General features: G+C 39.8%; 1 protein-coding gene across 1 annotated transcript in view; it reads left to right on the forward strand.

Annotated features, from left to right (window-relative positions):
- The first annotated feature begins 4,695 nt into the window (after positions 1–4,695).
- The window catches only part of KLF8 (KLF transcription factor 8), a 270,355-nt gene continuing 260,431 nt past the window's right edge, over positions 4,696–14,619 (forward strand). The window contains exon 1 of the mRNA XM_047844974.1: positions 4,696–5,008. The gene's annotated coding sequence lies outside the window, so the exon portion shown is untranslated. The remainder of the gene's footprint in view (positions 5,009–14,619) is intronic.

Consider the following 14,619-nt stretch of genomic DNA (forward strand, 5'->3'; position numbering starts at 1 on the left):
AAGTCATTATGCAGGGGAATAACATGGTCTGGTTGGCCAAATTAAAAGATTAATCTGGCTACACATAAAGAATAGATTGAGAAGAGTTAGCATGAATCCGATCCTGAGGTGGTTTTCTGTTATTTTCCTTATTTTATAGATGAGGAAACTAAAGCTCAGAGAGGATCTAGGCATGGATCTGGAGTTCAGAGAGGTTGGTTCTGAGACATAGGTTCAGGTATTCATCAGCTTGTAGTCAAGCAATAAAATGAATGAGATCATAGGGGAGAGAATGTAGATAGAAAAGAGGGTTAAGAAAGGCTTTGAGACACTCTAATATTTAGACTTAGAGGAGGAGGAAAGGAGACCAAAAAGGAGCAGTAAGACTGAGTAAAACCATGGAAGTATTTTTACATAGAAGCCAAGAGAGAAACAAAACAAAACAAAACAAAACAAAACAAAACAAAACAAAACAAAACTGCTTCAAAAAAGTATCAGTGGTCACCTATGACAAATGTTGCTGACAGGTAAAGTGAATTAAGGACTGAAAAGTGGTTATTTGACTTAGCAACATAAAGGTGGTCAGTCTCTACTTCCTTATCCATCTTAGGACCTGCACAGAGGAGCTTGAGACAAGTATTATTATTGTCTCCTTTGTTTTTTTGTGTGAAGAAGTTAAAGCTCAGAGGAGTTAGGTAACTTGCTTCAGGTAAAACAGGTAGGGAATAGCAAACTTGGAATTAGAAGTATTCTTATCCCAAATTCAATCTTCTTTCAACTATACCACAGTTGATTTTTATATCTGGGAGGTTTTTTAGTTTGCTACAGGACTTACAAGGTCCCACAGGTAGTACAGAGCTGAATCCATTTCAACATGCCTGGAGTGTCTATTACTTATAAGGTTCTGTGGTCATCACCATAAAACATTTGAAAATGAAAAGACACAGACCATACCCCTAAGGAGCTTGTACAGTCTAGTAAGACAGTATCTATAGAACTACATTATAAGACAACATGGAAGTAATGGAAACACCAAAGTGAGGATTTGGGTTAGATATGGATATATGACTTGGTGACAGAGAGAGCTTGTTCATCTTCCTATTTATTGCTATATAATCTTATGTGCCTGACAAAAAAAGGTTGGTGCTCAATAAATAATAAGTATTGAGCACCAACTTTTTGCCAGGTGTGTAGTGATTATATAGCAGTAAATAGGAAGTAGACTCTGGCTATCATAAGTAATAAAAGTTTTTTTTTAATTAGGAGAATAGGGAACTTACTGAAAGTGGGATGTCATAGAGTTAAGGGAAGAGTTGAATCAGAAAGGTTAGGAACCAGGTCAGCTCTGTGGGCACAAAAGCAGTATGAATTTATGGATCTTCGCTCCAGCTTTAATGTGACTTCCCTGCTCCAAGTAACCCCTGACTGTTTCAATTAAAAATATCATGGTCCATGGAAAGAGAAATTGATTGTCCCAGTTGGATCAGGGATCTTTCCCTAAAATAAATTATGGCCAACAGGGAAAGTTTACATATCACAGACATCAGACATGGTCATTACAATATGCTTTCAAACCAGTTCAAAAGAAGGTAAATCCTTATTAATTGGACACCCATTCCATCACATATGGTACTTACTAAAAGACTAATATCAAGAGGAATGAGATTAAGGGAATGTGTTCACTTGCCACAGAAGATTGATATTACAAGTCTTTCCTGTCATAAGAACTTTCTGTCATCAGTGAGCTGACCAAAGGTAACTAACAGAGAATTTCTGAAATAGAAGGTGCCCATGGCCACTATTAATTCAATCTCCTCATTATATAATTCAGAATATGAAGCTATTTTTGCAGTATTTCATGTAGAGAAATAGCAAATAAGTGGTATACAAGAAACTTCTGAACTTTAATCCTGTGGACACTTTCTTTGCTAAACATTGTACAATGCTTAGCACTGTACTTATAACATAACCATAGTATCTTTCAAACCTCCTCATGATATCATGCTCAGGTATAGGCAGGAATCTAGCAAAAGGTATGTGTTATCCATGGTCAGAAGTCCAGAGAATTGGGTGAAGCTGAATAGCTTCTATAAGAAGACAGATAGCTAAGGTTAGGACACATGATGGATAAGTAATCAGGAAGAGATAGCTGAGGTTAGGACACATGATGGATAAGTAATCAGGGACATGCCAGTGACAGTTTAAGACAGGACTAAAAGACAGGATTCTTATCCTTCTGAATTTTCTCTTCTTGAAGCTAAAAAGCCCTAGTCCATCCACTGGGAAAGGGAAGTGACTTCCCCATATGACCTTTTATCAAGATCATAGCTTATAGAATTATTCAAACCATCCTTCCTGCTTTATGTAACAAATGTCCCTAACTATAACTGCCTCCATTTGTCTTTAACCTATTAATGTCAAGTAAACTGGGTGTCTTCTCTTCCCAATATCATGACCGATGAGGTTAGTGTAGGAAATACAGTATAGTGAGAAAGAATGTATATCTGGAGCTGTACTACTTGGGCTCAAATCCCAGATTTACCATTTCATAGGGGTGTGATTTTTGGAAAGTTATTATACTCCCTGGGCTTTGTTTTCTAACCTATAAAAATGAAGATAATAATAATGCCTGCTTCATACTGAGGTTGTGTAAATAAAATGAAGTGATGCATCTTTGGGGGCATGAGAAAGCATATATAAATAATCTGACTTCAAAGTAAGAAACACATCTAGAGGCAAAGATTCTATAATTCAGATGAACCAGACCCTCAAAAACTATGTACCCTAGCACTGACTTGACAGAACTCAGAACACTTAAATCAACCATCAGCAATCAACTATAAACCCTAGAAGTCATCCTAAAAGCACACTGCCACTAGGTGACTGCTCCAACTACCATTGCTAATTCAGCCCTGAGGCAAGGTATCCAGATGGATGTTCTAAGGGAGAATAGATGGGGCAAGTGATTCATAACAGGTGTGTCTCTCTTAGCTGCCCCCTTTTTTTGGTTTGTTTGTTCTTTTCTGTATTTTTTGCATTATTCTTTCTTAAACTGAAGTATAATTAACATACAATGTTTTATTAGTTTCAGGTGTTTGTTGTTTAAAACCAGATAACACTCAGATAGATTCCAGAAGATATTGCCTTCAACCATTCTTTCAACAAATACTGAGCTCCTACTATATGGCAACCACTGTTCAGTATGCTAATGATACATCAAAGATAAAAATAGATGTCCCTGCTCCTACTGTGCTTGTACATTAGAGGGAGGGTCATCACTGAACCACAGAAACAAAAATACATATGATTGTTTTAGATTGTGATCAGTACTATAATAAAGATAAAATGAGATAAGGTAACAGTGCCTGGGCTATGAGAATTACTTTAATCTGGGTGGTCAGGGAAAGCTTCCCTGAGATCTGGAGGATATTGAAGCCCATCATGGGTAGAACTAGATAGGAAGAAAGAGAAATGTAAAGTCCCTTAGTTCAGATAGGTATTAGCATATTGGAATAAAAAGGAGATCAGTGGGGCGCGTGGATGGCTTAGTCAGTTAAGCATCCTACTTTGGCTCAGGTCATGATCTCATGGTCCGTGAGTTTAAGCCCCAGGTGGGGCTCTGTGCTGGACAGTTCAGAGCCTGGAGCCTGCTTCAGAATCTGTGTCTCCCTCTCTCTCTTCCCCTCCCCCACTCATGCGCGCGCGCGTGCGCTCTCTCTCTCTCTCTCTCTCTCTCTCTGTCAAAAATAAATAAACATTAAAAAAATTTAAAAAAAAGAGGTAGGCAGGAGCTGGATATAGAGTTGGTGATGGCTTCTTAGGGGTAGTAGTGTAAAGCATAAGAAGTGGGCAGATTCTGGTCACATTTTTAAAGACAGAGCCAACAGGATTTCTTGAAGAAATTGAATGTGAAGTATAAGAGAAAAAGAGGAATGAAGGCTGTCTCCAAGATTTTTGGCCTGAGCAAACAGGTGTTGCCATTAACTATAATGGAGAATGGCATTAAATATAATTTCTGATTGGTCATTCTGGAATTCCAGTAATACCTGTGGATGGAACTTCAGGGCCCTCCTCTGACTTTGAGCTGCCTAGTTATGGAGTGGGACAGTGGGGTGGTACTGCTGTTTTGCATGAGTTAGAGACATGAAACACATTTCCCCACCCTCTCTTCCCATTCTAGTGAGAAACGTGGAGACTTACACAGATGAGAGATAGAAAAAACTGAGCACACTGGAACCAGAACGGTGAAGCCAAAGGGACAGCAGATCTGTTGTAGTGACTTCAGTCCAGAAACTGTAGGGTAGTGGGCGGCGCCAATGAGGGCGCCACAGTAACTTTCTTGGCGATTTGGCAGCCTAAGGAACCACTTTTCACCAGAAACAAAGCAAAGAGATGGGGTAGTGTAGGGCAGTGGCCTGGCAAGCCTGGAAGGAGTTTGGGTGGAGCTGTGCAAGCTTGGCTGAGGGGGAGGGGAAGCCGCCACTAGCAACTAACCTTAGCTTCCTAAACTCAGCAGAAAGGTCAGAGGTATTGTCGGAAAGGCAAGAAGCCCAGTGATTCTGCTTGCCCGCCAAACCAAGACAAAAACCCAAGTTATGCCATGCAGCTTTAAAGGGGCTGGTGATTGACAGAATGTGTAGCAGTGGATGGGGTGGAGCCGCTGGGTGGGGTCTGGGACAGGCAGCTGGGAGAAACCAAAAGGAAGAAAAAAGAAAACCATTGCCCCTGTTGTCGCTATTGCCGTCCGCGGGAAGCTAGCCAAAAAGAAACTAAAAGGAGTGGTTTGGAGCTCACCTTCACTCCTATCCCCAGCCAACTCTCTCGAACCCTCTGTCTCCTTTTGAGATCATTAAAATCGAGTAAACACCGGCACTAGTCTGTGCCCATTCCCCCAAGTCTGCACTGAACTAGGTTTGTAGTACCGAGGGAGTGAGGACCCCGTGTCCACCAGCTCAAACCCGGCCCCGCCCCGTCGGCTCTGGCCCAAGGCTCGGAGCAGAGGATGACTTTGGAGGTGCAGAATCCGAAAGTAAGTCCCTTTTATTTTGCCTACCCACCCCCTCTCCTTCCTTTTGCCACCCTCACTGGGGTCTCCCGCTGTGCTACAAAGGAGCAGTCTGACAGAAGGGGACTTTCAAGGAGGATCCTGAGGGTGGAGCAGAGTGGGATGGGGTAAGGGGAGGGGAGGGGAGGAGGGGTGGTGCTTTAGAGCCTAGGGGAACTGCTACCCACGGGATAGACGTTCACAGTTTAACGGTTGCATAGATACAGCCTTGATTTCCCCTTCTGTCATTACAGCCTCGACTTACCCTCTCCAGGCGTTCTTTCTTGGTGTCACACTCCAGCATCCCTATCTGGTTGCTTAATGCCTTAAAGCTGGGAGGGCTCCATCTTGCCTGGCTTCTTAAAGAGACAGTGCACCAGTTCAACTGAGGGAAGTCTGTACTGGAAATTCAGTTTGGAGAAGGATGACATTGACTCACTGTACTATGACACTACATGTGTTGTGGGAATTTGTGAGGCAAAGGAAGCTTTTAATTTCTCACACCAGCCTCTTAATGTTCAGTTGATACTCAGAAGGACACATTGGGCAGTGTTGTCAACTTGCACTTTGGCTCTGCAGGTTTAGCTAAAGGGGGAAATTTTATGCTTCCCGAGAGGTGACATGGTTGTGCAGATGGCTTGAAAATATGTATTTATTCTACAAATATTTATGGAATGCCAGATTTTTGCCTATGGCTGTTCCTGCTGCTGCTGTCTGTAATATGTCAAGACCATGTAGAATGGCGTCACCGACTCCTTTCTTAACAGATTGGAAGCCACAGTTTCTTCCTAAGATATGGAAATTAATGTTGAATTTGATTCCAACGTTTACCAAGCATCTGTTATGTTAAAGATCCAATGGTTCATGTTTATTGTCTTTCTGTTAGTAATAGGCATTGATATATCCAAGCCTAAGTGACTAGGAGATCCAGCTGGAAAAGACAGGAACTCAAGTGAAAATGACATGCAAAGAGAGAGGGGCTGCATGCTTTAATAGGGAAGCTAAGGCCACCTTGGGTAATCTGTCATTACCGTGTTCATGTCCTGTCAGGAACATTGTGTTGGGGAGTAGTGCTTCAACAACTTTCTTCTCCTGTTAAATAAAGTAACTTGTGTTGAGATTTGTTAGAAAGCCTCATACAGACCAGTGACATGTCTTCCACGTTTGTCTCTCTCATGTTTCTGCTTAGGGAGAGTAGCAGGACTTGGTGGAGACTGATGATATCTCATAGGTCAAAGAGATGAAAGCATGTTGTTTGAAGTTTTAGGGCTCCTATTTCACTGTGAAAGTTTCTGTTTGGTCAATGGAATGCCATTGCTCCCAGTGCTCTGCAATTCACCAGTTTAGCTGTCTCTGGTATTAAATGCAACACACAGAACACCTCCCTTTTTTATGTGCTAGGTTTCATTGCATCCTTAGTGCTAACTCCAATCAAGGGCATGTGCCAGTTCTAGGTTTCTAGGAAACATTTAGCTAAAGCACCTTCTTCCATGCCCATTCTCCTCAGTTGGTTTTCCAAACCTCAAAATGACCTTATTCTAAATGGCCATATTATTGAGCGTACTGGATTCAGATAAAGAAGAAAACTTCACCTCGGGTCCTTTCTTTCTAAATTCACTGGCCTATGGGCTACTTAAAACACAGGAAACATATTCAGCTGGAACCGTCCTAGTAACTTTCATCAGTGGGAGTACAGTCTTGTCCCAGAGCCAAGAGCTACTTGTACATGTCATACCCACGGAACTCTGCTATCCACACCCTTGGATGGAGGGTGGAGAAGGAGCTATGTGTTGGTTCCATAGTCAGCTTCCTGCATTTGGTATGCATGAAATATGTTAGGAACTGCTGTGCTTCCATTTTAACCTTTGATTGTCACGTTCTGTTCACGTTGGTTTGTTTTTCTTTAGGAGAGTTTCTAGTTGCAGGATAAGGGAACTGGGTAATTCTTAGCTGTCATAAAATATCATTGCTGAAATATGGCTATTATTTTCCTAGGATAATGAAAGGTTTGTGAACCCACTAACAAGTACTGCAGGCAAGCAACAGAAATCCTTCTTTAAGGGCTTCAAGTAACTTCCTCAGAGCAATTTAAATTGTTTGGTGTCATTCATTCTACTTCCTGGGATTGTGAAGAATGTCTGTCTATGGAGGGGCAAAAGAGTTTTATTGCAGAGAGGACACTTTTCATCCTATCTTTTTCTCTGTATTTTACTAACAGTAGTTTTGACCCCCAATTGCTCTTCTGGAATGCATGGATCCAGGGGTTAGGCTAGACCAGAATACCTTGCCTCTACATTTACTTTGGTCTGAGTTCCTTCCTAGTTGTTCCTCAGCCCTCAAGGGTTGGGAGCTGTGATAGACAAAGGTATCAACACAAAAGTGCATTGTGTTATGATATTAATTCATTCATTCAACAAATACTGAGAATTAACTCAGTGCCATCAGTGCACAAGATTCTGGGAATATATAACAGTAAACAAAACAAAGCTCTTGCCCTCTTGGAGATTATATTCTAATGAGGATGTGTTGGTGAAGGGGAAAGACAAACAGCAAAGGTGTTTTTTGCAGGAGGATATGGTGGGAGAAAGGATATAAAGCCTTGAGATTGTGGAGTGCTATTTATTATAGAGCAGTCAAGGAAAGCTTCTTTGATATGGTGATATTTATGAATATATCAGAATATAGTGAGAGAGCCAGCCATGAGAATACCTGATCACAGAGTGTTCTAGACAGAGGAAATAGAATGTGCAAAGGATTGCTGTGTTCAAGAAATAGGAAGAAGGCCCATATCACTAGAGTAGAAAGGAGGAGAATGGTAGGATATGAGGTCAGAGAGACAGAGAGGGTCAGATTTTATAGGACCTGTGAACACTTTGACTTTTATTCTGAGTGAGTTAGGAAGCCATTTTTAAAGAAAATAATCAACAATTTTATCATTTTAAATTCTACTCTAGTAAGAAGGATGAATCTTCAATCGTTCATCTTAACACAATCAAGATGATTATGTTTTAATGCTTTGGATACAATGCTCCTTTAAAAAAAACTTAGCTTATTGATGAATTCATGTCAACTCATACAATTTAATTTCATACTAACATTGTTTTATAACATAATTATCTGAAAAAGGTTTCAAACACATTTGAAACTACTTAGATACTAAAAGTCTTTTCCATGTACTTTAATAAAAAAGCACAATAAATTTATTAGCACTTGAATAATGCTTAAACTTTTAAAGAAAACATAAGATTTTGTAGTACTATTTTAGTCTATCATGAAATTGTGAAAATTACTGACTTGGAAACTTTTTTAAGCTTTCAGTCTTGCTAGCACATATGATTTCTACTAAGCTATTTACTATCCTTCTTCCCAAGTCCTTCCTAGTGGGGAAGTGTATTTCATGAACCATTTCATTTAATCTTCATAATAGTCTTGTAAAGTAGGCACTATTATCGTTTCCATTTTACATATGAGGAAACTAAGGCACTAAAAACTAATGAAAAGCAAAGTGCCTTACCCAAGGCCACACAGCTAGTAAGTGGAAGAGGACCCATTCTTTCCTATACCTTCGGAGAAGTTGTTCCATCAGCTTCCTTTTCTATCTTCCTTGATTTATTTTTCTTCTTTGGTTCTCCTACTCATCCAACTATCCCCACCTATTTATTGAAGATGTACTGTGTGCCAAGCCCTCTATCGAATACTTTATGTGTATCAATTCATACAAATCTCACAACAATTTTATGAAGAAAGTACTATTATTTTCACCATTTTTCAGTTAGGGAAACTGGGGCACAGAAAAATCTGGCAATATGCAAATCTTGCAATTTGTACAAGTTTACACATCTAGTAAATGGCAAAGCTGAGATTTAAACCCAAGCCTACAGACGGGGCGCCTGGGTGGCGCAGTCGGTTAAGCGTCCAACTTCAGCCAGGTCACGATCTCGCGGTCTGTGAGTTCGAGCCCCGCGTCAGGCTCTGGGCTGATGGCTCAGAGCCTGGAGCCTGTTTCAGATTCTGTGTCTCCCTCTCTCTCTGCCCCTCCCCTGTTCATGCTCTGTCTCTCTCTGTCCCAAAAATAAATAAAACGTTGGAAAAAAAATTTTTTTTAAAACCCAAGCCTACAGAGTCTGCACCTAGACTATTATGCTATACTGCCTAATCTTCAGCTTGTAAGCACATTCTTTCCCAAACCCCCTGAAAAAAAATCAATTTTTCTTTAACAATATTCACTCAAATTACCACTCCATTTTTCTGCAATTTTATTTAAATCATTACTGAAATTGCTCTTGCCAAATTTACCTAAAGATCTCCTCAGTGTCATGTCCAGTGCTCTCTTTTTAGGTTTTCAACATAGTTAACTCTACTACATTTGAAGCTGTTGTACATGCCATCCTTCTTTAAAACCTTCCCTTCCTTGTCTTCCATGAGAATATTCTATCTTGGATTTCCACCTATCTTTCTAACTGTTGTTTTTGTTCTCTTCTCTAGCTAGCCACTCTATAACCCCTTTTTTGTGTTATCTCATCCACTTAAGAGTTTCAACTGTCATTTATACGGTGATGATGGTCTGTATGACAAATTGCATCTCCAAGCTGAATGTTTTTCTTGAGAGTGGACCTACCCATTTATCTGTTAAGCTCCCATCTTGACACTTTATACTTAATATGTATAAAACTGAATTTGTAATCAAACCCTTCAGTCTCCTTTCTATCTCTGTCAGTAACATAATCAACCAAAAAATAAATTCTAGAGTCATCTGTGACTCTTTCTTCTCTTCACCTTCAAAATTTTGCTTCTTGGATCTTTATATGTTCTTCATCCTTACTTGTAGTGTCTTTGCTTAATTTTTCCATCTGTCTGATCTTGCACATGAAAATATCTCTTTTACTGTCATTTTATCTGCCTCTAACTTCTATAGGCTTTGTTACAGGTTAAATTATGTTACTCAAAATATTTTGCAGCTTTAATTCCTAATGCCACAGAATGAGACTGTAGTTGGAAAAAGGGTATTTACAAAGGTAATCAAGTTAAAATGAGGTCAATTAGGACAGGACCTAATCCAATATGACTGGTCTCCTTATAAAAAGAGGAAATTTGGACACAAAGACAGAATCACAATAGAGGGAAGATGATATGAAGAAGCATGAGAAGACAACCATCTGCAAATCAGAAAGACAGGACTAGAACAGATTCTTTCCTCACAGTCCTCAGAAGGAACCAATGCTGCTGACACCTTGACTTTAGTCCTTTAGCCTCCAGAACTGTGATAGTAAATTTCTGTTGAAGTTACCCAGTTTTGAGTACTTTGTTGTGGCAATCCTAGCAAACTATTAGGGACTCTAGAATACATGTTAGGATATCTCTAAACATGTTTTTATCTTGCCAGTCCTATGTTCAGAATCCTTCAAAGACTCCCCATCACTTATAGGATTAAATTCCTGCCACTTAGTAAGACACATCAGTCTGTCATGAGCCACCTTTGGTGTTTATTGCCTATGACTTTTCCTTATCACAAGAGCCACATTAAACAAACAGCTACTACTTGAATATAGCATGGTCTTTCACAAACACCATGCTTTATTTATGCTATTAGGATTTCCAAAATGTCTTTCTCCCTCTTACATGAACTACTCCCACCTCCACCTTTCCTTCTCTATCTTCCTTGATTTACTCTAGTTTTTATTCTAGTCTATTCTACTCTATTCTATGCTACTTTATTCTTCTCTTTTTGGTAAGCTTCTATGCATATCATGATATCCAATCAAGTGTCATTTTCTCTGTTCATGAAGCCTTGCTGTACCTTGGAGTATAGGTTCAGTTTGGATTGCCTGAGTGGAGGGGAAAGGGTATTCTAAGCAGGAAGAACCATATAACCAAAGACATCAACATAATGTGGGTTAGAGGAGGATGGAGTAGGGTTAAGGAAGGGGTGAGGTTAGAGAATTCTACCTGTGATAATAATATAAGCGGGACAAAAGCAGCTGCTGGAGAAGCAGCAATGTCAATATTCTTCCTCCATAGTGTCTCAGGGAAACAGCTAGGTCTCAAAGAATGTTATTATATAGCTAGTGTCACCTGATACTGAGATAGCCTGTATTTTGTTACTTGGAAAACTGTTCTTTCTAACAGTCCCTAACCTGGAGACACTTTTTTTCTGGTCAGCAATGGCACGGTAGTAGAGTAGAAAATATTTTAAAAGGTTCAGAGTGGAGTGCATGGGTGGCTCAGTCAGTTAAGCGTCTGACGCTTGATTTCAGCTCAGGTCATAATCTCATAGTTCATAAGATTGAGCCCCACATCAGGCTCTGCACTGACAGTGTGGAGCCTGATTTGGATTTTCTCTCTCCCTCTCTTTTTGCCCCCCCCCAAATAAATAAACTTTAAAAAATAACATAACATAAAATAAAAGGTTCAGAATGCTTTTCTGCTCTAGCAGAATGTGATATGCAGCTTTGACTTCTTTCAATGTGACTATATTAACCATCTTCACTTATTTAAGGCAGATGGTTTTGAAAAGGGGAAGCAACATTCATTGATTCATTCATCTCATTTACTCATTCAACATGCATGCCCTGAGAATCTTCTATGTAGCTAGGTCTGTGCTACAAGCTGGGAATACAAAAATATAAGACTTCAACCTTGCCCTGAAGCTGATCTGGGAGACAGAGAAAGCTCTAGCTAACATCCAGTATTTGTTGATCACTTACTATATGCCAGGTACCATGCTAAATCCTTTGCATGCTTCTCATTTAAACTCACCATAGGGTTATTCCCATTTTGTAAATGAAGACACTGAGGGTTAGAGGGCAGTTGAATAAACTCAAGGAGGGAGAAATTGGGAAACTGACAAGAAAATTATTAACATGAACAGGAAAGATGTGAGTGACATTAGGGGTGAAGGGGTCAGAGAAGACTTACTATAGGAGGTGATGTTTGAGTCTTAAAAATAATAAATAGGATTTTTTTCAAGGTAGGCAAGTAAAGAAAGAAAGGGCATTGTAGGTTAAGGAACATCGTATGTTGATGAATGGAGGTTCCAGAGATGTGGCATGTTTGGGAAATAGCGAATGTTTCATTATGGCTTGAACATAAGGATATTCTATGCCAGTGACAGGGAAAAGTCTGAAGAGGTAGACAGAATCCAGGACATGACCATAAATAAAGGAATCTCTATTTTTTTATAGGTACAGTATTAAGAGTACTTCCCCCCATATTCATTTTTATTGTTCAAAACCTTCAGGATTGCATAAAAAGCTGCTTCCAATGCTAAAGAGAAACTAGAGCCGTATTTGGCATTGAGGGTCAGTCAATATAGACTAGTAAAATTACTGGGGCCAGAGAGTGGACACAAACCTGATCATTCATTGGCTCTAAGAGTCATTGCAGAGCAGGATAAAAGGGTGAGTCCTCTACTTTCTGAGAGAACAGACTGATAAAAATAGCTCCTATTCAGGTAATCAATCAACAATTAATAATAAAGCAACTATGACAACAATAATAAATGAGACAGGTACTACTCTAACCACTGGATTTAGTATTTCCATGTGATAAATGGATAAATTATAGCACTCTGGATCTCTGGACCATATATGTAAGGAAACTGGGAAAATTCTGCTAATAATTGGCAGAACTTGAATTTGAACCCAGATAGCCTGCCTCCAAATCCAAATTTTTAATCATTTTGATATATTTAGCTAACTAGCCAGCAAGACCAAGAAGGAAATAGATCAAAGTGGATCACTACCACTGGGCCCTGCTATCAGTGTAATGCCGTGCACACATGAGTACATATGAAAAAGATAGTAACAGTTGGAAGATATAAGTAGTAAGAAAGCAACAGGTAAGGCAGGTACCTTGCTGACTGAGGTCACAATTTAAAGGCCCACAAACCATATTCAGGCCACAGATATACTTTATCTTGAACTATGTTTTTCCAAAATTTGATTTCACTACCAGTGTTTAAAAGGTAGAAGATTTCATGTTAAATATAGGCATGCAGCTTTCATGAAAAACATTAAATGTATGGCATCACTGGGCCTATACTGTTTCATGGTGACATTTACCAGGAACTGAGAAGCATCTACCCAATTAGGCATTTTTATTTATCCATTTCTATTCTTTTGTTGCAGTGGACAGGATCCATCTGGAGCTAGTTTAAGTGCAACAGAAATGTCACTGGATCTTGGGAATGAACTGGTTTTGCAAATGGGGAGTTGTTGGAAACACAAGCTGGTTTTCTTTATGTGTCTCATATTTGCTTCCTTGTTCATATCTGCTTGTTTCTTCTCTTTTAGCAGATTAAAGTACACAGTGGGAAACAGATAGCTCCTTCATCTCCCAAGTTCATATGTTATAGTTCGGTCACATGGAAAGGTAATGACTGGTTGTCTTAGTTCCAATCCTCAAGTCACAGAAAACTGAGCACTGATAGACCTGGCTCGAATCAGTTGCCTATACCTAAAGAAACTAGCTCTTGCCAGGAGACTAGGGTCATGTCATACAATATAAACTAGGATTATATATATTTTTAAATCAGAGAAGAGTTAGAAGAGGATTATTATGTATGGAGCAGATGCTTCCAAATATGCCCTCTGTACCAAACATTATTTTGGCCCTACTCACTTTGTGGTAGCTTTCTGCATTCTCTTGGAGGTCTCTCAACCGACTGCAGGCCTGACCTATCTAGTCTGCTTGCCATTTAAGTCCTGTTATTTTGGGAGTATGCAGGGTTCAGTGTACCCCAAGTGGCCTGATCCTTTCCTGTGATAAATTTGTTCCTATTACTGTACAAAGCAATTTGAGACCAAAATGGCCAGAACACCCTTCCTTAGCTTTTTTTTTTTTTTTGGCACTTTGAATCCCACAGGACTTTCTTTTTCCAGTAGCTTAAAATCACCTAATTAAATATTATAATAGCCTAAAGGCCAGTGAATGGGGCCTAGTGAGTATATTCTTTTTAAAATTTTTTTTTTACATTTTATTTATTTTTGAGAGAGAGAGAGAGAGAGAGAGAGAGAGCGAGTGCATAAGTGGGGGAGGGGCAGAGAGAGGGAGACACAGAATCTGAAGCAGGCTCCAGGCTCCGAGCTGTCAGCACAGAGCCCCATAGGGAGCTCGAACCCACGAACCATGAGATCCTGACCTGAGCTGAAGTCAGTTGCCCAACCGACTGAGCCACCCAGGCACCCTGTGAGTATATTCTTAAAGAGTTAACAGTCCTGTATGAAAAAGAAAGAAGTCTAAAGTAAAGCAGCTTATAGCGGTATCCCTAGTACTAGAGAAGTAGCAAATGTTTCATTCATAAATGTAATGCCTGGGCTTTAGAATTAAACAAGATGACAGGGATTTACTGTGTTCCCCTTTCCTGGATTCCACTGAATCACAGGAACTTTCCAAGTTTTGTGGTTCCCAGTTGAGGCTTGGGACACTTCATGTTTCAATGATTTTTTTTTTCAGTGACTTCAAAGTTCTCTTCCTGATACTCCTTACCAAAGTGGCAGTTGATACTGAAGGATTCCACTTTCAGGACTGAGCTTTGGAGTGCAGGGATTGCTAGCCCTAGAGGGTGTTGAGAGGGAAGTTTCTCTCACTTCCAAAAG

The sequence above is a fragment of the Prionailurus viverrinus genome, chromosome X (genome assembly GCF_022837055.1).
Source record: "Prionailurus viverrinus isolate Anna chromosome X, UM_Priviv_1.0, whole genome shotgun sequence".
Taxonomy (NCBI): Eukaryota; Metazoa; Chordata; class Mammalia; order Carnivora; family Felidae; genus Prionailurus; species Prionailurus viverrinus.